The following is a 25,259-nucleotide window of genomic DNA, read 5'->3' as shown; positions in this document are numbered from 1 at the left end:
AAGTTTTAGTGTCAATGATGACTTTGAAAATGGTAATGTGTTAGTGTCAATGATTACATTGAGAATGGTAATGTCTTAGTGTCAATGATTAGATTGAGAATTATAATGTGTTAGTGTCAATGAAAAGATTATGAATGGTAAAGTTTTAGTGTCAATGATGACTTTGAAAATGGTAATGTGTTAGTGTCAATGATTACATTGAGAATGGTAATGTCTTAGTGTCAATGATTAGATTGAGAATGGTAATGTCTTAGTGTCAATGATTAGATAGAGAATGGTAATGTGTTAGTGTCAATGATTAGATTAAGAATGGTAAAGTTTTAGTGTCAATGATGACTTTGAAAATGGTAATGTGTTAGTGTCAATGATTACATTGAGAATGGTAATGTCTTAGTGTCAATGATTAGATTGAGAATTATAATGTGTTAGTGTCAATGAAAAGATTATGAATGGTAAAGTTTTAGTGTCAATGATGACTTTGAAAATGGTAATGTGTTAGTGTCAATGATTACATTGAGAATGGTAATGTCTTAGTGTCAATGATTAGATTAAGAATGGTAATGTCTTAGTGTTTATGTTTAGATAGAGAATGGTAATGTCTTAGTGTCAATGTTTAGATAGAGAATTATAATGTGTTAGTGTCAATGATTAGATTAAGAATGGTAAAGTTTTAGTGTCAATGATGACTTTGAAAATGGTAATGTGTTAGTGTCAATGATTACATTGAGAATGGTAATGTCTTAGTGTCAATGATTAGATTGAGAATTAAATGTCTTAGTGTCAATGATTAGATTGAGAATGGTAATGTGTTTGTGTCAATCATTAGATTGAGAATAGTATTGTCTTAGTGTCAATGATTAGATTGAGAATTGTAATTTTTTATTGTCAATTATTTCATTGACACTGGTAATGTCTTAGTATCAATGATTATATTAAGAATGGTAATGTCTTAGTGTCAATGATAACAGTGAGAATGGTAATGTCTTATAGTCAATGTTTACATTGGGAATGGTAATGTCATAGTGCCAATAATGACAGTAAGAATGGTAATGTCTTAGTGTCAATGATTAGATTGAGAATAATAATGTCTTTGTGTCAATGATTAGACGGAGAATGGTAATGTGTTAGTGTCAATGATAAGAATGAGAATGGTAATGACTTAGTGTCAATGAAAACATTGAAAATGATAATGTGTTAGTTTCAATGTTTAGATTGAGAATGGTAATGTTTTAGTGTGAATGATTACATTGAGAATGGTAATGTCTTATTGTCAATGATTACATTAAGAATGCTATGTCAATGATTACTTTGAGAATGGTAATGTGTTAGTGTCAATGATTACATTGAGAATGGTAATGTGTTAGTGTCAATGATTACATTGAGAATGGTAATGTCTTAGTGTCAATGATTACATTGAGAATTTTAATGTGTTAGTGTCAATGAAAAGATTATGATTGGTAATGTGTTTGTGTTAATAATAAGATTGAGAATGGTATTGTGTTAGTGTAAATGATTAGACTGAGAATGGTAATTTTTTAGTGTCAATGATTAGATTAAGAATGGTAAAGTTTTAGTGTCAATGATGACTTTGAAAATGGTAATTTTTTAGTGTCAATGATTACATTGAGAATGGTAATGTCTTATTGTCAATGAATACATTAAGAATGCTATGTCAATGATTACTTTGAGAATGGTAATGTGTTAGTGTCAATGATTACATTGAGAATGGTAATGTCTTAGTGTCAATGATTAGATTGAGAATTTTAATGTGTTAGTGTCAATGAAAAGATTATGAATGGTAATGTGTTTGTGTCAATAATAAGATTGAGAATGGTATTGTGTTAGTGTAAATGATTAGACTGAGAATGGTAATGTGTTAGTGTCAATGAAAAGATTATGAATGGTAAAGTTTTAGTGTCAATGATGACTTTGAAAATGGTAATGTGTTAGTGTCAATGATTACATTGAGAATGGTCATGTCTTAGTGTCAATGATTAGATTGAGAATGGTAATGTCTTAGTGTTAATGTTTAGATAGAGAATGGTAATGTCTTAGTGTCAATGTTTAGATAGAGAATTATAATGTGTTAGTGTCAATGATTAGATTAAGAATGGTAAAGTTTTAGTGTCAATGATGACTTTGAAAATGGTAATGTGTTAGTGTCAATGATTACATTGAGAATGGTAATGTCTTAGTGTCAATGATTAGATTGAGAATGAAAATGTCTTAGTGTCAATGATTAGATTGAGAATGGTAATGTGTTTGTGTCAATCATTAGATTGAGAATATTATTGTCTTAGTGTCAATGATTAGATTGAGAATTGTAATTTCTTATTGTCAATTATTTCATTGACACTGGTAATGTCTTAGTATCAATGATTATATTAAGAATGGTAATGTCTTAGTGTCAATGATAACAGTGAGAATGGTAATGTCTTATAGTCAATGATTACATTGAGAATAGTAATGTCTTAGTGCCAATGATAACAGTGAGAATGGTAATGTCTTAGTGTCAATGATAACATTGAAAATGGTAATGTGTTAGTGTCAATGATTAGATTGAGAATGGTAATGTTTTAGTGTCAAGATGAGATTGAGAATGGTAATGTCTTAGTGTCAACAATTACATTAATAATGTTATGTCAATGATTAGATTAAGAATGGTAATTTATTAGTGTCAATGATTAGATTGAGAATGGTAATGCCTTAGCGTCAATGATTAGATTGAGAATGGTAATTACTTAGTGTCAATGATTTGATTAAGAATGGTAATGACTTAGTGTCAATAATTAGATTAAGAATGTTAATGACTTAGTGTCAATGATTACATTGAGAATGATAATGTCTTAGTGTCTATGATTAGATTAGGAATGGTAATGTTTTAGTGTCAATGATTACATTGAGAATGATAATGTGTTAGTGTCAATGATTACATTGAGAATGTTATGTCAATGATTAGATTTAGAGTATAATGTCTTAGTGACAATGATAAGATTAAGAATGGTAATGACTTAGTGTCAATGATTACATTGAGAATGGTAATGTGTTAGTGTCAATGATAAGATTGAAAATGGTATTGTGTTAGTGTCAATGATTAGACTGAGAATGGTTATGTGTTAGTGTCAATGATTAGATGTAGAATGGTAATGTGTTAGTGTCAATGATGACTAAGTTTTGGAGGATGTCAGGAGGAGCATACCAGTTTACAATAACTTCTATTAGTGACCATAAAAAGAGCAATTAAAAAAGGATTATAAGTTAACCAATTACAATCTTAGAAGCCCAACTACTAAGTACTCTAAGTAGTAAACTCACTTTAATTTTTATAATAACACTTTGAAAAAGTTTTCTCTATTAAATCAATTATTTTATATGAGTCAAACAAACATGGTTAAAGGAGACGAATCACAATATAATCATATGTAGTGTAAACAAAATGTTACTTCGTGACCAAAGATTTGATAATTTGACTAAAAAAAAGCACAATGGCATTGTATTCACAAGAATTCATTCAATCTCGTTTTCACTATGCATGAAGATAAACATATTCCTTTTTTCTAAAGACTCAATATTCAAACTTTTGCACAATGTAATCTTATATGTACACGAAGATGGCTGCAAAGTCTTGAAAACAAACAAAAATGAACTATATCTGGATCATTAAATTAGGTTTGGTCTAAGTCTACCTTGTTTCTCAATATCTCTATTATACACTGGTAATCTACGTATAAATCATTACGCTGCTTGGCTTTGTAGCACTGGCAAAGATATTTATATATATATATATTATATATATATATTGTAACGTTTCTCACTACCCAGGCACTCTGCAAACTGCACCACACGACACAACCAATTAAAAGAATGTGACAACTCAGGGCTAAAAAACAGTTTAATATCAAATACATCACAGCCAGACAGGGGACCAGACAAAAGTAGATTAACCGGTACCAGCATTTTAGTACATTTTAGTTTTGAAAATGATTTTAAGGTGGTAGAGGAGACAATTGCAAGCCCGCTAAAGCTTAAAATCCGTAAATGTTCACATTACCTAGCTAATCTTTGAATTGGGTTGGACATAAGTTGGTGCATAAGCAAACATTAGAGTTGCATTAGAGAATAATCCATTTGGTTTATTGGCTTGACCACATAACATACGTTGAAATCCTTGAGTTGTCACAGATAAACAGTATCCATGCCACAGCAGCAATAACGTGGGAGGGTCAACAAAGAATTACAAAGATACCCTTAAGAGTTCTCTCAAGGTGTGTGAGGGAAACGATCCTTTCTCATTGCCTGAGGCCGTGAGTGTCGTGTTTCATGATATAAGGCAAGGAGCTCGGTAATCAACAAAAAACGTAGATCTAAGAATAAAAAAAAACGGAAAGTGAGAAAAGAAGCAGGCATATCTGCAGCAAACCCAAGTTACCAATGCCGTCTAGGAGGTCGGCTTTTTAAAGTAAAAAATTGGACTCCATAGCCATCTTCAAATTCATAGAAAATGGGAAATAATCTCAAGTTACGAAGGAGGAGCTATATATTTAAGCTAGCTGATCTGCTCATTAACTGATTAGCTATCGGTTACGTTAATGTGCGAAATCGACATTTTGCCTCTAAATATAGGCATAATGTTCATATTAACGGTTTAAGTACTCTTAGGGTTAGGATAGGGTTGCAAGCTCCTGCAAATAACTATAAAATAATAATTAAATTTATTAAGCGCTGTTAACAAAGCACTATAAACTCTTGCAGAGCTGACTTTTTGTGTCAAAACGCAAGAGTTAAGTCGAAGATAACTACATTACGTAGTACCTGGACAAGTGGATCCTGGTAGTTGGTGATAAATACAAAATGTGTACTCTTCTAATTCTGTTCTAATGTTGCTGCTCGGCGGTCTGAAAGTTCAACAAGAAAACAGCGCCCACTTTCTCTTTCTGCTGCGCCAAATACCTATATTGTTCATACCTCACAACCAGCAAAGACATACCTGACTTACTAGGCGTCCCATTTTTACCACTGGAGCAATACACCACAGGTGCGTTATGTAAGTCAAACTCATACGATACGTCACACACGCACACCAATCACCGTTCACAAGAGTGGAGGGGAGTAATAGAGGGAGAAAATGAAAGAATGTCAAGAGGAGGGGAGGGAAGAGAAATTGGGGAAAGAAAACTAAGTCTTAATAGTAAAAAGGGAAAGGGGGGGGGGACAGAAGTTATCTAAGACGCCCAGGATGACATCACATCCAGACGATGGCTGCTAGCGGCTCCTGGATGTCCCTCTTTGCTTTAGCAGAGACAAGGGGAGGGAAGCGACCTCTGTGACCCGAGTTGAGTCTGTCTTGGTCCAATGAATGAAAAAGGGTTTGTGTTTAAAGGAGATGGACTAGGTGACAAAATCAGCTCTTCTATTAGCATATGTGATGTAATACTAAAATATGATTTTATTCTTTTTGACTCACAATCGACTGGTGTCTGGAAATTTAAGCTCCCAGTAATTTAGTCACCCGGAAATTTAGGAACCGGGAAATCGGGCACTTTTTGACAAGGCGGAAAATTAGGCACTCTTCAATAGAGACTTAATTTAGAAGAAAATTGATTTTTTAGCGCATTTTATTCCGAAAAGACCAACTGTAATATTGGTATTATAATCAGGACAATGTCTGTCTTTGACAAAACAGAGACTAAGCATACTGAAGTAAGCAACAGCACTATCAGGTTACATCAATGGTAATTAGATTACTGATGGTAATTAAATAAAAAAAATATCGATTAATAAAAAAAGCTTTTGCTATGATGAAAGAGCTATATTATAGTGAGCTTTTAGCCTAAGTCTTTCGCCCCAATCACTTTGTGCATAAGCATTTCCCTGTTAGCAAGCACTGATAGTCACGTCAAAGCATATCTTCATTGGCCTACAGCGACAAGAGTACCTGTTTGATTCCGCAACGCATCTGGCCCCTGTTACAGTAAGATTCACACCTGGAAGTCATCATTCTCTGGTCAATCTGTTGTTCACGCATCCAGCTCTACGCCCCCACCCCTCACCCTGCCCGCTCCCGCAGTTTCACCCCACCCCCTGACTCCCTCCCAGCCCGCTTCCGCAGTTTCATCCATTTCTTGAACCTGTCAGTCAGCTTCAGTGACCTTGGCTACCTAGTCACATTCCTTGTACCTCGTATATTTCTATTAAATAATAAATATTTATAAATAAAATTCTTTTCTATAAAAACCTAAGTTATTTATTGCGTGTATCCTCCGGCACATACTAGATACTATGCAACAAGTCTCATAACACACAACATTACACTAGACTAGTCCACTAGATTTAGGCTTGGATCTATTTAAATTCAACATTCAATTCAGCTTTATTGAAAAATGTTTCAAGTTGTCAGCACCTTAAAGCTTCATCAAAACATTTAAAATATAATTTCATAGATCTATACAATAATTCCATCATATGTAGTCCTAAATCTATTTAAATTCAATTTTGATAACATAAAAAAATGTATACCTAGATTTACGCTTTATCATGTTATTGTTGTCATTTTAATTTGAGAATAATATTACTCTCCCCCCCCCAATTCCCTATGTATTCCTATTATTTCTATTTGTTTTGTTTCTTCCTCTCTGGGTTCCAGTCTAGTCTTGCAATGTTGTCTGCTGTTCTTCCCATTGTGTGCCCAATGCATCCCCATGTGCATCATTTGATTAATTAGTTTAGTTGTGCTGTCTGGTTGTTTAGGCAACTCTAGCTCCTTGGTCACAGACTGAGATGTACAGATCAAACCCACCCAGTAGTGCTACCATCTGCCTACAGACTGTGATATAAATTCTAGTTAGCAGAAAGGCCCAGACCTGACTTGGAGCCGGAGTCAGGGCCTCCTGACCTGCTAACACTTTACTTTTTATTTCTAAAAATAGATGGTTTTAAAAGATCTTTATTTAGACTACTAAACATTATTCATTATCATAGTTTATAATATTTTTTCAGATATATATATATATATATATATATATATATATATGGAGAGAGAGCATAAAGGAAGGGTCACGGATTGCAGATGTCATACACAACAGAAGCAGAAAGAAGGGTGAAAATGCAACGGCGCCTGGTGATTATATATGCCCAACCTGCGATCGCAGCAGTGTATCAAGGATTGGCCTCTTTAGTCACACAAGAAGTTGCAAAGGTAAAAGATCGTCTCTCCAGATGTAAAATGCCGCAGAATATATATATATATATATATATATATATATATATATATATATATATATATATATATATATATATATATATATATATATGTTTACAGGATTTGATTTGGTGATCCCTCTTCAGAAACATCAGGTATGTTATTTAAATTTATGCATTAACAACCAAATAATAATGACTAGATATTTCTTATGAAATAATAGTTATTATGTGTACTCCTCAAAAGTTGTATTGGAATAATTTGTTTTTAAAACAAAGCTGGACATTAAATTCAATTGTGATTGATTTCAACCCACTGATACAAGGGGCATGCTTGCAAGTATAGCAGCCAAAAAAAAACTAAATAAACAATAACCATACTTTTAGACTTAGATCCTCCCCCTCTGTTTGGTGCATTGAGTGGCAAGCTGTCTCCAAAAAGATCTGTCTGAAGTCTGTTCACCCATATTTATAGAAATATAAAAAGATTCTGACTTCTAGAAAAGATAAAAAATGGAAAGGCTAACTAAACTTTGACAATGTAATGGAAAAAAATCAATGTTGAACCATCCTAATAGTTTGTGATGAGAAATGTCATCAGCCACCTTGGCAGCAGTACCAAAAAAACTGCCAAGCCAAATGTTAGGCACTGTCATTTTTGTCTAGTAAATGATGTTTCACAGCAATACAGTGCAGCCCTTCATCAGAACAATGTTGCCTGAGTACTGAAACTTAAATAAGTTTAGAAACCTTTGAAAGCATCTTGTCAAATTACAACCAATACCTTCTGAAGAACTTTATAAAATGGTACTCAAAACAGCTTAGTTTTCTCTTTTAGTGAGTGCTGACAAAACATTAATGAGGAAGTGGACTCAAGATAAGGATACCATCATTTATATTACATTTAACTTATGCATTACACTTTTTATATTTTAAATTTTGCATTTTAAAATGTAATTTTTGCTTGCAATATTTTATCAACTTTTTTTTTTTTAGATCAAAGGAATGTACATGCTGCTGATATAGAAAAAGTTTCTGACTGCTTACAGATCAGTGTTCTTAGTTCTGCTATTGATTTACTATTGCATAATAAATAAACATGTAATGATCAATCACATTTTTATACCAAGTTCATCTAATGATTTACACAGCATATTATCAGCATTCACAGTTCATCTAATGATCTACATATGAAGCAGCACCATGCAGAGCTAACATCACCTACTGAAGAGAGTTTCCATCATGCTTTAGCAACAATCCAAAAACAAAATGAAAAAGTGGTTTCTTTGTTTGGGACAAGTCCTGAAAGGCCTTCAGAATCTGGGAGCACACTATTGTTAACAAGCAGTGTGTCATATGACCAGCACAATGACCAACAGCTTTTACTTTTCAAACCAAAGTCAGGTAACTATGAAACTATCTAAAGCACATAAGAGTCTAATGACACATTTTTACTAAACTTTAAATTAAATGGATCTTAAATGTCTAGTGAAACATTGTAATCAAACTATGATTTTTGAATATAGTCTAGTAAAACATTATGATTAAACTTTGTTTAGTGCATAAATGTCTAGTGAAAAATTCTGATAAAACTTTGTTTAGTTCATATGAGTGTAGTGAAAAATTGTGACCCAACTTTGTAATATGCATAAAAGTCTAGTGAAACATTTTGATCAAACTTTGTAAAGTTCATAGATGTCTGGTGAAACAATCTGATCAAATCTTTTTAGCGCATAAAAATCTAGTAAAACATTCTTATCACCTATGCTTATCTTATAGAAGTCTAAAAAAAAGTTCCCTTTTCAGTCCTTGTAATCTATAGGAAAGTTGATATTAAGGTTATAAATCTGTTTTTGTGGCCTACAGTTAACAAGCAGTTTGTCATGTCTCCTTATTAAAGGTTCTGGATTTGTTAGTGGTTTGCAGCTTGTTCATATTTCCTTTTTGAACTCATTAGTATTTCTGAACTTCTTTTTAATTTCTTAGACAGCTCATTAGGAGTATGGAACCCTTTCCTATGACAACTTTTTAGGAGTGTTATGGTATCATTGATATGTGTGTGTGTGTTTTATGATTAGGGTTAGTTATGCAATGAGAATGATGCAAGATAAGCCGCCTTGTCATTAGTGTTCTTGACTCCAGAATGCCTATTTGAAAGTACATTTTTTTAGTGAGTTAGATTTTCTTTGGAATACAATTTTTTCATTATTACTAAGTTTATTACATTTAGGCTTTCCCCCAGGATAGATTACAGTTATTCATTTCATTTAAACTTGATTTTCTTTATAATGTAATTCAAGTTCTGTTTTGTTTGTTGTAAAATGTTTTACATGTTTCGGATGTTCCTTCAGAGTTGAAGATAATTACTTCCTAGTCCTAACCTCCCGCAGGACGACAGGGGATGGGAGCGGGCAGGGTTTGAACCCTGGACCATCGATAAATCTGAACGACAGTCCAGCGCGCAAACCACACGACCAGGCAGCCATCCAGTTCTATTTAGTATTAATCACAAAAAATCAATAAGTAATTTCAAGTTAAGATGTAATATACCTTTAGTAGTTTAATTGTGTACCAGCAGTTTGGTGCTTCAGGTCAACAACCATACACTACAAGGAGTTGTCAACTGGTTGATACTTACTTTGAGAACTCATTAGGTGTTTGCAACTTGTTAACATTTTCTTAGCTCATCAGGAGTTTGCATCTTGTTCATATTTTCTTAGATCAGTGTTTCCCAAACTGTGTTCTGTAGAACCCTATTTAACTAGTAACCACAACATAAATTTATCTCTGTAAAAAAAAAACAACAAAATGTTTCGCTAATGACTCAAAATGTGTGAAGTGTTCCATTAAGAAAAATAATGCCTTAGAGAACTAACTAAGAGTTTGCAACTTGTTCATATTTCATAATATATAGCTCATTAGGAGTTTGCAACTTGTTTATATTTTATTAGACAACTTATAAGGAGTTTGAAATTCATTCATAATTCCTTGACAACTAAAGGAGTCTGCAACATGTTCATGTTTACTTAGACAGCTCATTAGGAGTTAAGAACCTATTCATGTTTCCTTAGAGAACTTATTAGGTGTATGGAACTTGTTCATATCTCCTTGACAGTTCATTAAGATTCTGCAATTTGTTCATATTTCATTTGACAGCCCAATAGGAGTTCAGAACTTGTTCATATTTCCTTTCTTGAAGGTCACCAATACATTTCTGTAAATAATGTTGAATAATGTCTATATTCAAATTTTTTTGAAATACTAAATTTGATTTAAATGGCTTTGGTTAGATTAAAATCATGTCTGAAACTTTGTCACAAGTTTAGAGATTGTCTATTCTTACTCTTAATTTTACCTTTTTATTAACTTGCGTATTTTTGTTTTTATTTCTTACTCATAATTTTTACCTTTTTATTAACTTGTGTATTTTTGCTCTTTTTTTAGGACACTGTTCAAAAATATTTTAAGATGTTGGCCTCACATCTTGACACTTGTTAGAGTGTAAAGATTTGACTTAACAAATGTTAAAATAAAAAGAGCACATTGTGGAGGGTTGACCGTCATTAAAAAATTTACATGTACTTATTCTGTTTAAAAAAATGTCCCTCTAACAAATAAAAAAAAATAAAGTAAATATATTACTCTTCTTTTTTGTAAGGTTTAGCTGATTTGCTTCACTTTCTTACCTTTTTTTTTTACACTTATAATAAACTTAGGAAATCAGTATTTGCTCAGGCTATGAGCAAACCACAAACAATACCAACTGAAATATACAGAAACTAGTTGACACAACATAACCTGTGGTAAAAAAATGGGTTAGCTGATTTAACTAGAAAAAAAGCAGAAAAAATAGAGACCACTCTATTTGAAAAGTACAACAATCCAAAGTTATGTACTTAAAATCCAACCAAAGAAATGAAAAAAAAGGCAAACATAATGGGGGGGGGGGGTCACTTTATCACATTGTCAATGTTTGGGACTGTGATAGAAGTTAGAAAAAAATTAATAAAATTTGTACTAATTAAAAATATATATAAAAAAAGTTTTTTTTAAACATTGTGTTTATTTTTTAGATGGCCACCATCTCCATAGAGACCCAAAAGACTAGACTAGACATGCCTAAAGCCTATCTTCTTAACTATAAAGTTATATAAAAAAATTGAAATTTCACAGTACATCCCCCTTATGTAAAATAGGCATATTGATCATTTTCTTATAAAATTGATTTAATTTTAGCTCTTTAAGGCATTCTGCTAAAAATTATCTTAATTGATTTATTAAACTTAGAGGATTTGAATTTTGCTGATGATATTTAGCTTCTATTTCATTTTTAAAAATGTCAGTCTAAAATTGGGCTAGCAGGCTACTAAACCAGATTATGATAATAAAATGCCTAGTAGACAATCTATTACTTTGGATGGATGTCTGTTACAGTCTGTCAACAACCTGAGTTGTATTATGAATGAAAAAATGCTGATGTCAAAGCAATGGTTAGTAATGCAAGAGTCACCTCTATACAGCTCAAGAAAATTCAGACCTCAAAAGGCATATCTTTGAGAATTTAATTTATATTTTTCAAAACTGATAGGTTTTGCACTATGAAAGTATGAATTTGATATCTAGCTAAGAACAACTAGTAACACCTGTAATGTAACCAAGATAAATGGTACACACTGACTTGCTGGTCATCAAAATGTAGAATGGTCTGTGTTATTGTGTCCCGGACCTACACTTAGCATGTAACAAATATAAATAGTACACACTGACTTGAGTCCAATTTTAATAATAATAATATACTGTAACTTCAAGCATTCAGTTACAAATCACTGGTTGAATGAGAAAATGCTGGATATCCTTCATAGCTGTTACACAAACATAATCCACATATAGAAATACAGTTACAAATGCATCAAAGTGATATCAAATAATAATTCCTTTAGAATAAGTATATCTCTGGTCAGTTGAGCATTATCCAAAAGTTCCATTAAATGTTTGTTCTAAACAATGTTTTCAATTTATAATTAAGATTTAATGTTGGTATATGTTTAAAAAAAAGAAAGTCTTTTGTTTGGTATTTAATTCATGTCTGAATTCATATCAATATAATGAATTTTAATGGTAAAAAGATCAGTGGCTGTTATTCATCTCATTTCTTTCTCCAGGATTGTCAGACTTCTGCTAGATGTTGATCTTTTCATCACAACACCAATAACTTCTTCTTGGAGTCAAGTAACAGTGTATATCACCTGAAAAAAGCTATTTAAATTCCCTTAAAGATCACAAATTAATGCTGATGACATAAAGCACATTTATCCACGAAATCTTATGAACACATAATATTATGTTGTACAACTAAATAGTGGTGTCTGGAAATTTAGGCAGTGTGTATGTAGTGTATATGCTTATTTATTATTTATCTGTTTCTTAAACATAGGCTTATGTTCCCCGCGCTATCCAAACTATAATTCGGAGTGTGAAACATAACAGATTAACAGGTGCTATATTATGTTTCGTTTAACAAAGATTTTCTTACACTCTACATATTCCTCCCCCCCCCCCCCGAGAGGTGGGCCAGGGGTAGTGGTAAGTATTATAATCACGGACTGAGAAGACCTAACTGCGAGCGAGAAAGGGGTTACGTCGTCACTAGATCTGTGTCAGCTCAATACAATTTTTTCTCTTCGTGGTGTAGTCTTAATCATAAACAGATAAAAATTAAAGTTTTAAGATACTGTTAATCTTCTATAATAAAATGCTTATTTCTTATAGTAATACGTTTCCCGTACTAGATCTTTATAATTTATTGTCATTGCTCTATATAGTATAGATCACTTACTCACAATGCATACTTTTGTTGAAAAGAAAAATAATTAAACATATCGTGTAGATATAGATGCGTGTTTCATTATGTTCGTGTATATTTTTGTTTTATTTTATCAATATTTCGCTTTGCTTGGTGACTTAATAGATAAAAATAAATCTAATTGTTAATATATATTTTGTTGTTGATAATTTCTTAAATAGAAAAAAAGAAGAAATAACAAGTTGTTCAACAAATGATTATTAACATTTTATTTAGACCTTCATTTGAGTAAATAAAAAAAAACATAGTTGAACGCATAAGAACAAAACACTCTCTTTAAAACATGTTATTTGAAGTTCAATATAGATAAAGGAGATCAATATGCTTAAAAACAACATGGTGGGCGGAATAGATCTAGTTATCTGGGCGTCTGAACTTCTAAATCTTGTATATCTAGTTCTAGATCTAGAGCAGGGCTGAGCAAATAACGACCCCCCTGGCCACAAGTGGCCCGCTGGAGTGTTTTATGTTCTAATATTACTGTAAGAACTGGTCGATGCTGACTGACAGTAATTTAACAGCAGTCGCAAGGATTACAACTAGTAATATATCTAAAACATTTTTAATCTTTTAATTTTCACAATGAAATCATTTTCTTTTTACTCCAGCGCAAGAACACCATCCAATCCAATCACTCGTTCAGCCTTTTTTTTTTTTTTTTTTTATACATTTGCGTCATTCGCGATTTCACTAGTTGGTCACGTGACAGGGCCCAGCTCTTGTCCCTATCGGTTATTCAAATGGGTCAAATGAAATTTTCTTTAATTGTGATTAATTTAATTTAGCCATAGAAAGAAATAATGATGTAGCGCTGTCTTTAATCTAGAATAAATAATCAATGTAATGTAGGTCGATTGTATTTAATATTTAATAGATCTACATCTATATCTCATGTTTATTGTGTATTTCAAATAAATGTTGTTTTTTTTTTAACTTTTTTTTGTGACTTCACGAAAGGTATTGTGTATGTGTTTTTTTTTTTTGCTTTTTTTGTTTGTCTTTGACTGTTTACAAAACGTATGGTATTCTATTTTGGCCATATTTCATAATGTGTAGCAATTCATCACTTTTAATTTAAATTTATTCTAGTTTACTAGTTAAATTTATATGAAGAGATGCTCGTCCCTCCTCTTTTCGCATTCCGGACTTGGGACCAGACAGTGGTGAAGTTGCCGACATTGCAACTAACTAATCCTAACTATAGGCAACATTTTTTTTTTACTTTCATCATGTAGGCTTCTTTTACACTCATATCCGTCATGTAGTCTTGTTCAACCCACCCACATTTGCTTATCTTCTTAAGAGTGGTCCAGATGTTTAATTATGCCTTATGGTTAACACTCTTTAGGGCCTTCCTCTGCCTATAAATTTCCCTTTTTATGTACTTATTAAAGCTGGATACTCTAGTTAACACCTAGTTGAATGCTAGACAGAATGGCAGCTATAGAAGTAATAAAAATTTATATAAGGAGAGATGGTTCATTGAAAAGTCATTGTCTTTTACACTCATCTACGCGTTTGCAAAACATTGGTAAAAAGATTTTTAAATGAGAATAGCTTTGAGAATTTTAAAATAGTTTTTTAAATGTATTTATATGCCTATTGTATATTTTCACTATAAAGTAAACAATGAACTAAGAATTTAAAAAAAAATCTAAACATCTATAAACATAATTAAAAAGGAACAAAAAAATAACAACAACACAAAACTTCTTTATTTCTTTCTTTAGATATACATAAATAAAATTAGTTTTAACATAAATGATCAGTGCAGAACACCATACTTTTTTTTCGGCTAAACAAGTGGAGAAAGAGAGATAGGTGTGCGCTGTTGGGTCATGCCATTTCGTCAGCGTACTGATAGACAGTTGAAAACTTATTGACCTAAATTACAAGGCTCCCAACCTGTATTTATTTAATTATACTTTTGATTTAAGCCATTATTTTTATTGGGACATGATTATAACACAAATTAATCAGATCCTGTACCTTAGAATTAGATCTAGACATCGCCAGGAAAAAGGGAGGGGGAGGGGTCATGAATGTCATGAACATTTTTTTTCGCAATTAAAATAAAAATATAAAAATAAAAGTCATATGGATATATAGAGTTATTTAAACACTCATTGCATTTTGTTTTGCAATATTTTTTAAAGCTGCGAAGAAGGTTTGAATCTTTAAGCCACATATACTTCAGTCAAATGTGTTTACGAAACCTGGCGCGGTCCAATAAACGACAACTTGTCGTTGACGTGGCCGTCTTATTAGTGTAGATTTGATATCCTAGTATCTAGTTCTAGAGTATTCTAGACCTAGATTGGCTAGATATACATTTCTAGATCTCTTACGTAGATCTAAATCCATATTGTAAAATTCTAGATCTAGATCTATAATATGTCTACTTCGGGATTGTAGCATTCACCAACCTATGCTTAGATAAGTTAGATCGCGATTTTCTAAATCAAGTAGATCATACTCTTACTCTTACATATCTATCTTAATATCTAGAATATAGACTTGTGACTCTTTCGGCTTCTGTTGCCAGAGTAATTTCCTTGTTTAAAACCAATTTTAATTTCTAGATCTACGAAGTCTACACGATGACGATTCTTTAAAAACATTATTTGATTTAAGAAATTGTTGGATAAAATTAAACTTTAAAAAGAATTAAGCAAAGTTATAGATCTCTAGATTCTTATCTACGTAGGACTAATAAGTTCACTTCAGCTGTGAGCCTCTGTTAAAGCGTCCATTGACAACCAATCATATAAGAGAAAAAAAATCACGCGAACCAATCGGATTATTCTTGTCTGTAAACAGAAGATATATATATATATATATATATATATATATATATATATATATATATATATATATATATATATATATATATATATATATATATATATATATGTGTGTCTAAGCAGTTCTTTTTATAGTCAAGAAACGCATTTATATAGGAGGGAAGAAACTTCAAACTTAAATCATTAATTTTCATTGGATGTCTTTTTATAGTATGACCTTAAAAAAAAACAACAAACGATGAGACCAAACATGGCGGGCTCCCTTTAACCATTGTGTATGAATATCAAGTAAAAACAATGAATCTTTTGGTCATTTTCAGCTCTTATATGACAAGGTGACCATTATTAAATGCATTTTTACATAAAAAAATAATATTTTTCAATGTAATCATTAAGTAAAATGCGTGCAGCACGGGGCTTTAGTGAATGAATGCTTACATATAGTGGCGTCCCATACACGACAGCAGGATCTCATGAGGATGCTGGGGGATTATGTGCTGCTCCATGCAGCCAGTCTGCCAATGTGTGTGTGTATGTATGTGTGTGACACTGTGTGAGGGATTATAAATAAGCGAGAAAAAAAAAGTAAGATTACTAAGATGCATCACTTTTTAATTGAAGATTGGGTGGTAGTGCAAAAAAATAAATAAATCCACCAATGCACCCACCCATCATTGACAGAAAAAAAAAAGATTCCAAATATTATCTATTAAAGGCATTAAAGGGAAACTCCGATAGTTTTTCAAATTTTAGTTATTGACTTATTTAAATTCTGCGTAAAAAGTTGTAATAGTAAACATTATATCATTTGTTATTTAAATGCTCAGAAAATTTTATATTTAATAAATTAGACAGAAAATTCTCCACGCCCCCCCAAAAAACGGGGTTCTGTGAGATTTTGTTTTAAGTTATTTCATGCGTCACTTCCCTAAACAATACTGAAAGAGAAACTTGAAACTTTAACCAATCGTATCGCTTCATTCTTACAGTAGCTATTAGGCTGTTAGGCTTAGTGACGGCCTAGTCCAGAGCTATGATACAGTTATTTATATAAACATGTATAGATAGATCCAAAAGCATTAGGATAACTAACTCCAGAAAAAAAGTAACATTTTCATCTAAGCCTCTCCCTATCCCAAGAAGTAAATAGATCGTGTGTCTGAATGATTCGAACAAACTGGTCAGTGTAAGACTAGTCTAGACTACGTGTAGTCGGTCATGACAAGACAACCGAGCGATAGTGTTTGTTGTGTGTTGAGTGGTCTGGCGAGAAAATACACACTGCCGTGATTAGTCAAGCATGTAAATCTACTTTTAATACGCATTTTTTCTTTGCTTACAAGATCCTAGATCTAACTGCATAGACATAGATATATTTCTTTTACGAGAATGTAAACTTTGCTGTATGGTCTCCTGTTATACTTTCAATAGTCAATAGATTAAAACACCTTTGTGACGTCACATAGAAACCCGGTGAAAGTCTGACTGTTTTGGATGCGCAGAAAAATTACGTCAGAAAAACATCAATTACTAAGTTATTATTGCAAATAAAAAAAAAAAGAATCATATATTCATTATCTGTAAATCAAAACACATATTATATAAAAAATTGTCAAAGTCATCGGAGTTTCCCTTTAACTCCATATGACCATAATAAAGGCTAAAAGAAAAAAAAGATCGATATCAATTTCCACCTTATCTTAAAAATATTACATGTTGACAGCATCATAAATCAAAATATAACTTCGCAGATCTATTTTCTAATTTTACTATTCGACTAGATATAAGCCTAGATCTATTTTAATTCAATATTTATTTCAACTTTATCTTCATAATAATACATGTCAATAGCACCTTAAATTTTAATCAAATTATAACTTCACAGAACTATTTATGTCTCTAAGTAGACCTTGCTACCACTGGCCAGATTTTTTGCGTTGTCTAGGCGCTGGATCAAGACTAAAAGTAGTTTCCAAGGGGGGGAATAACCTAGTGGATTTTTAATATCGCCAGCTTAAAACTGATATGGAAAAAAACAACAACAACAGAAATAATAGATTTATATCGCCAGATTATAACTGATAGGAAGAGAATAAGAATAAAACATATAGAAATGCATTGATGCATTTTAAGGTAATAGTTTTTGTTACCTTTTTCAATCTTATAAATTTTATCAGAGTGTACTAAGTCAGGTACAATGCACAGTTAGATACCAAAGTATTGTACACCTTAATGTGGTTGTCATGGCCGGGGGTGTCAGTGGGGATAAGCTTCCATTGTATATAAAATACTCCTAAAGGCAAGCGTCTCAGATAGCCTCTGACAACCAAGTCCAGCACCTGGCCTTCTCGTGTGGCTTAGATACTAAGATACTAAGCCCGGCAAAACTGCTCTTACTAACAGGTGAAGGCGGATACTTGGCGCCACAAAACCGGGAGCTTCGGGTAGATGGAGCTCGTCAGCCTAGTTAGGCAATTCATCTAGGGGTACTGTGATTTCAAACCCACGCTGCATTGCGGTAACAACCTCAAGGAATAATCAGGAGTGAAGCCCCTTAGGCGTTGGGAGTATAAACCGTGAAATTTCCTCCAGCAGCTTCTGCAACTATGTTGGTGCCAAATGTAACTCGAAGCGTTCTTTTGGATCTCATCAGCAAGGTTGAGAGAGGGACCATGACGCATGAACAGAATAGTACACTATTTTGGGTTATAGTGATTTTCAGAATTTTAAGTTTTATCTTAAAATTGATTTTTGCAAAAGATCAAGACAAATATTGTTATAGCTATAAGCAAGAGTAATACATCTTTTTAGAATATAATGTAAAAGCTCTTTTGTCATGCTACTGTACATATTTAAATATCATTCTCACATAGAAATTCTAAATGCATTTCTTCTTGGATAGTAAAAATTACTTTATTATGAAATAAGTACAGAATTATAAAGACATTTATTTCAAAGCTCTTTATTATCATTGAATAAATTATATTATCTACTCGTAGGAATGAAAAAAAAGTGTGCAGTATAGTTGCTACACAGAAAGACCTACAATTATGTCTAATATTACAGAAAATCATTCTTTACATAACAATGATTTTTAATAATAAAAAACTGCATTTAAATATTACATAGCATACTAACTATCAGTACCTAAAACGCAATTAAACTATTATTTAATACAAAACTATATGATTGAGCTTTTTATAAGCAAAATTGTAGTCAAACTGAATATCCATTTGATTGGATCAATAAAAATTAACTTATCTTAGAATGGACCTCATTCACCAACATTTAGTCACGTGATCTTATTGATAAAACAATGAAAAAAACTGTCTCGTGACAACCATCATAAATTAAACATAAGATCGTAAATTATATAGAAGAGATAAAGCACCACGTGGCTAAATGTTGTTTGTTTACAATTGGTGAATGAGGTCCATTGAAAACTATCTAAGATTCATAATGCCCCCCATAATGAAGAATTACAGAAATAGTTAAGACTAACATAAGCCTAATAATAAAATGTATAGTTCTTATTTAATTAACTTTCTTGACATTATTATAATTAAGCCACATAAGAAAACATATGTAAATTGTCACTAGCTTTAACAAAGCTTCGTTGATGTCTTTGTTGATTTGTGGAGAGGTATCAATCTTGGCTAGTATGCTGGAAAAAATTTGAAAAGAATATTTATTAAACTGCTTTATAAATAAACTAAATCCATAACATATATAAAAATAAAAAGTATGTAATACATATATCAAGATCTAAAAAAAAAAAAATTGAAAACTAAGGGCTTAATTAAATGACATTATAATATTTTGTTACTCGCCAGCATTGATTATTTCAACCAAACAATTGAAATAGCCTTGTTTTTAACTTTTCACAATTTCTTTTTAATTAAGGGCCACCAAATTCACCTTGCCTATGGCATCCAATCCCCAAAGGCCAGCACTGCCAGCACAATGGCCATATGCAAATACTTTTCCCCAACTAATGTCAGGTACCCATTAGAGTTGGGTGGGTTACTCCGAGGCGCCCTTTTAATTCCTGAATTTAAAAAAAAAATTCTAACCTTTGCTAGAGACCATAGTCTTGAGTAAACTGAGAAATAAGATGAGATTGTCTAGATGACTAACAAGATCTAGTGACAATCTAGTCTAGAGTCTATTGAAAAATATAGAAATAGAATATATTATTTAGCTTTAGATCTAGAATCTAAAATTATTATAAACTCTAATCAAGATTGACTAGATCATGATAGATGAGTAGAGATCTAAATTTATGTTCTCTATGTTAGATAATAGTTTTTGCATCCATTTTTTGGTATACACTTCTTTCACCTACTAACTAGATGATTAGGTGGCTGAAGGTTACAACATCATAAAGACTGGGGTTTTGAATTCCAGGATATTTATGATAATTCCAAGTCAACCCAACTCTAATGGGTACCTAAGATCAGTTGAGGAAAAGATAGGTGTAAGATAATACCTTAACAACATTCAGTAATAGTAAATAATTACCTGATGCATGGCTAGTCCAGCTTTCTCTGGAAATGTTCCAGCCCAGTGCACACATCTTCACAATGAATCTAATTACTGCAAAATAAAAGGTAAACTTGCATCATGTGAAATAAAAAATAATTAAATTTTTATTCAACCAGTGTCAATATAAAAAGTCATCACAAAAAAGCAAATTTGGATTATAATAGCTAAAGCAAAAAAATAAAAATAAAATCTAAATAACCTAAAAAAGATAAAATATAAGTTTGATTCTGAAAGGCCATAACAAAATAATACAAGATAATTCCAGACAGCCACTACAAATAACACAAAAGTCGATTCCAAGCAGTCATAAAGAAAAGTTATCAAGTAGATTCCAAATATTAACTGCCAAAAAATAATCAAGTTAATTCTAAATAACAACAAACAAACAAACAAAAAAATGCAAAAGTCTGATTCTAAACAGCCATCACAAAAAAAAAGCAATTAATTTAAACAACCACTACGAAAAACACCATATCAGACATTGATCATAAAAACACACAAATCCGATGAAGAGCTTAAGTAATAGACACATGTCTGATTCCAAACAGCCATCTCCAAAGAAGAAAATGTCAATTCATTCAGCTACTAAAAAAAGCACATGATTCTTTAAAAAAAAAAAAAAAAAAAAATCCGCTACTGAACAATGATCACAAAAAACACACAAGTCTAATTTCAAACAGAGCTCATAAAAAGCCATCACAAAAAAAAAAGCCCACAAGTCTAATGCAGAACATTGATCACAAAAATGCACAAGTCCAATTTAAAACATTGATAAAAGAAAAACTAACAAATCTGATAAAGAACATCAATTAAAAAAACACATCAACTGCCATCAATAAAGACCCAAATGTCAATTCAATCAGCCACTACTAAAAAAAGCAGTTGATTTAAAAAAAAAAAAAAACAAGTCTTATGCCGAACATTGATCACAAAAAAACCCCCACCAAGTCCAGTTTCGAACTCCACACCGATCTTAAAAAGGAGGCATAAGTCAGACTTCTAACAGCCATCACATAAAATAAACAAATAAAAATGCCATTCTAAAAAAACACAAAGTAAATGCACAACTCGGAATGTGAATATCCATCACAGAAAAACACAAGTCTTTTTCAAACAGCCCACACAAAAAATAAGTATGATTAAAAACACCCATCACAAAAATTTTAATAACCACCAAAAAAAAAATGCGCAAGTCGGATTTATATTACTGATCATAAAAACACAGGTCCAATTCTGAACATCAATAACATAATCACACAAGTCCGATTCCAATCAGCCATTACAAAAAAAGGACTATTTCATTCCAAACAGCCATCACGAAAAAAGCAAATTTCTTTTCAAACAGCCACTATACAAAACACGTTGATTCTAAACAAAAAAAACAAAAAAACAAAAAAAAAAAACAAAAAAAAAACAAAAAAAAAAAAAACAAGTCCGATGTCGAACATCAGTTACAAAAAAAATTTTAAAAATGTCCATTCTAAATAACCATAAAATGAATGCACTAGTTTGATTCCAAACAGCAATCACAAAAAAGCATATGTCGATTCAAACAGCGACTACGAAAAACTTGAATGCCAATTCTAAATAACCACATAAAATTTTTTTTTAATTGTACAAGTTCTATTCCGAGCATTAATCACAAAAATGACAAGTAAGAATCAAACAGCTACAGCCATTGCAAGTCGATTCCAAATAGCCAACATAAAAAAAAAAAAAATTAAAAAAAAGGAAGTCGTTGCTAAATAATACACACAAAATGGACAAGTCCGATTCAAAATAACTGGTTAACAAAACTAATCCCAAGTCGATTCTAAACAGCCTCAATATTAACATGCCAGATTAAAAATAGCCACCAAAAAAATGCACAGATTAAAAAAAGCGGCACAACAAAAACAAAGCTCCAAATCAAAATAGCAACACAATACAAAATGCAATTTCGAAAATAGTTTAATTCCACAATTTAAATTACTTTAGTATTTATGAAATGATCACCATGACTACAAAATATTTTACAAAATACATTATTTTCTTACCTTTACCTAATCTGTTGAACCATTGGGGCACCACACAAGTTCTGTCAACCATCCTTCTTTATTCCTCTCTTTACTTGGCCTTGGATAAAACTTCATTTAATGTCAGACCTGCCAATTCTTTGAAGCCTTCCCATTGCTCTGTCTTTCTTTCATTCTTCCTTCTATGGTAAAAGGACCATAATCCTGGTTTTATTTTCTTAAAAAGGGAATATAGAGATTAAGCCGCTTCTTAAAAAAAATTAAATTTCATTTCTACTTAAAAAAAAACAACAAAATTAAGCTACAAGTTTATTAACCTTGTTATAATGTAATTATAACCATAGCTAGAAAATGTTTTACAAATACTTTAAATTCTTACCATTACCTATCAATCAGTCTGTTGAACCATGGGGGCACCACACAAGATCTGTCAACAGCCCTTCTATATTCCTCTCTGTACTTAGCCCTGGATAAACCATTTCATGGCAGACCTGCCCATTCTTTGATGTCTTCACATTGCTCTCTTGTCTTTCATTCTTCATCCTGGAACTCAATGGTGAAAGGAGCATAACCCTGGTATTATTTTCTGGAAATAAAAAAAGACTGATTAAGTCCCTTTATGTAATTAACACCATTTTTTTACAAAATACATTAAATTCTTACCATTACCTATCAATCAGTCTGTTGAACCTTGGGGGCACCACACAAGATCTGTCAACAGCCCTTCTATATTCCTCTCTGTACTTAGCCCTGGATAAACCATTTCATGGCAGACCTGTCCATTCTTTGATGTCTTCCCATCTCTCTGTCTTCCTTCTTTGAACACAAATGGGGAAAAAATGGACCATAATTCTTAAAAAAGAAATTTAAAATCATTAAATAAAATTTAATTTAATTTCTAATTATCAATAAAATATCTTACCAGAATGCTAGCCACACTTTCTAAAACTATGACCAGTGCCTTATTTAAATCTTGAATTATATTTCTAGTCTAGGAGTTCCAATCAATTTTGTTGTATACAAAGGCCATGATACTGATTATAGGAATATGCCAGATGTCTGTTTCAGCATCTGAGTAAATAAATTAATGAAACTCCTATGACTTTAAGTTAGGGTAATGTCATCTTTCATATCTGTATTTAAAAAAAAAAAAAAAAAAAAACTGGACATACATTCCTCATAATCAGTTCCCATCCTGTTTGTCATTTAAATATTTTGGATATTCCTTTTACATTCCAGCCAAGATCTCGCAGCAGACAGTAGAATATGGCAGTTTAAACTTCAGATCATTGTGTCAACCGTCTCGTGCAAACCACAAAACCAGGCAGTTTAATCAAGATCCACCTAAGAATGAAAAATACTATAAGATACAATTTCACATTACATCTAGAAAAGGATAGCTATATTTAACTTGATCTAGTAGAAGATGTACAACTATCATACCCATATAATGTAGATTAACAAACTGATTCAAGATAAATACTATTAGGCCAATCCTACACCCATACTACTTGTATACATAAAATTGGGTGGATCTAGAATTTTAGATCTAGATAGACTAGATTCTTATTAAAATTCTAGATCTTTTCTATTAAGTAATAAAAATCTTTAAAATGTATTTTAATATGGATGAAGTTTAACAGAAATGATTGGAAAATAGTCGATGCCAACGCAGAGGCTCTTGTTCTCGTATAAGCCATAGTTGTCTATTGACTGAAGGTGGTGGAGATAATTCAACAAGATGATTTACAATGTAATTCAAGAGATCTGTCTAGGTTAGTTCATTATTTTTCTTGAAGATTTCTATGATCAAGTCTAGATTTTCTAGATCTAGCATCATATACAATAATTTCTAGAGATCTAGTGCTAAGTCCTATACATATGGGATCTAGATCTAATCAAGATCTATCTAAAATCAGAATAAAAAATATGGAATGTCACACTAGATTTAGAATAGAATAGCAAAGTTTTACCAATATCTAGATTTTTAGTCCAGTAAATCAACTTATATAGATCAAGATATAAATTAAATTCACCTTTATCTATCCCTTAGTCTGTTGGACTGTTAAGGCACCACACAAGGTTTGTCGACCATTCTTTTCCTCACCGTCTTTTGAATGACTAATTCCTGAGAATAGTAAACCGTTATTGTTAAAGAATATACAGGTAATCAGTGCTTTTTTGTAAAGAAATAGGTGCCGGAGCTCAGTGATGGATTGCCTTTTAACAACTAATAAATAAATAATAAACTTTAAAATACAAAAGTAACTTTTTCGCTGCATTGAAAAAAGTGCCGGTACGCTGTACCAGTGCTTACTGTAATGCTGCTGACCTGAAAAATTGTAGTTAAACTAAATAATACAGTAATATTAAGCCCATACTAATTAGTCTTAGATATATAGATCTAGAAATTATATTGAAATTGTGTAGATCTAGTCCAGTGATGCCCAACCTAATTTTACCCGCGGGTCATTATAATTTCCAACACTTATCTCGCGGGCCACATGAACGAAAAGTTATAAAAATAAAATAAAATTGTTCTGAAACTATTTTGGTAGAAACCTATGGATTTGACACTTAATTATTAGGTTATTTGACAATTATATTTTTTTACGCGTCAGACAATAGGTTACATTCTCTACTTAAATGTGAGCAACACTGGCTCATGTTGTGGTCTCTTTTTGATAAATATCCTCCAATATCTAAGCATAGTATTTAACAATTTTTTATTCGCGACTCAAACCAAGAATGCCACCATATTTATTTTATAATGCCGTTTTTAAGTTGTTTTATTAAACAGCCACACTTTCTTTACAAAATAAATATGTTGGCTTA

The 25,259-nt window shown here is 31.8% G+C and overlaps 5 long non-coding RNA genes across 5 annotated transcripts in view; 2 read left to right on the top strand and 3 right to left on the bottom strand.

Annotated features, from left to right (window-relative positions):
- The first annotated feature begins 7,000 nt into the window (after positions 1–7,000).
- Positions 7,001–13,190, top strand: LOC129923766 (uncharacterized). Its single transcript, XR_008775725.1, has 4 exons — positions 7,001–7,195; positions 7,319–7,353; positions 8,194–8,601; positions 12,360–13,190. It is a non-coding gene; the product is annotated as an uncharacterized LOC129923766 (long non-coding RNA).
- LOC129923767 (uncharacterized) lies at positions 10,120–16,367 on the bottom strand. The gene is made up of 2 exons (XR_008775726.1): positions 16,303–16,367; positions 10,120–10,411 (listed from the first exon to the last, which is right to left on the bottom strand). It is a non-coding gene; the product is annotated as an uncharacterized LOC129923767 (long non-coding RNA).
- Positions 16,368–19,396: 3,029 nt separating this feature from the next.
- LOC129923563 (uncharacterized) lies at positions 19,397–22,596 on the bottom strand. Its single transcript, XR_008775521.1, has 3 exons — positions 22,446–22,596; positions 20,386–20,460; positions 19,397–19,528 (listed from the first exon to the last, which is right to left on the bottom strand). It is a non-coding gene; the product is annotated as an uncharacterized LOC129923563 (long non-coding RNA).
- Positions 22,597–23,077: 481 nt separating this feature from the next.
- LOC129923557 (uncharacterized) lies at positions 23,078–23,679 on the bottom strand. The gene is made up of 3 exons (XR_008775516.1): positions 23,597–23,679; positions 23,347–23,495; positions 23,078–23,240 (listed from the first exon to the last, which is right to left on the bottom strand). It is a non-coding gene; the product is annotated as an uncharacterized LOC129923557 (long non-coding RNA).
- Positions 23,680–24,068: 389 nt separating this feature from the next.
- LOC129923554 (uncharacterized) overlaps positions 24,069–25,259 on the top strand; it is a 4,473-nt gene continuing 3,282 nt past the window's right edge. The window contains exons 1-2 of the long non-coding RNA XR_008775513.1: positions 24,069–24,199; positions 24,478–24,590. This is a non-coding gene — a long non-coding RNA (uncharacterized LOC129923554). The remainder of the gene's footprint in view (positions 24,200–24,477; positions 24,591–25,259) is intronic.

This window comes from Biomphalaria glabrata, chromosome 17, assembly GCF_947242115.1.
Source record: "Biomphalaria glabrata chromosome 17, xgBioGlab47.1, whole genome shotgun sequence".
NCBI classification, from domain to species: Eukaryota; Metazoa; Mollusca; class Gastropoda; family Planorbidae; genus Biomphalaria; species Biomphalaria glabrata.
This window is presented reverse-complemented; position numbering and strand designations above follow the sequence as displayed.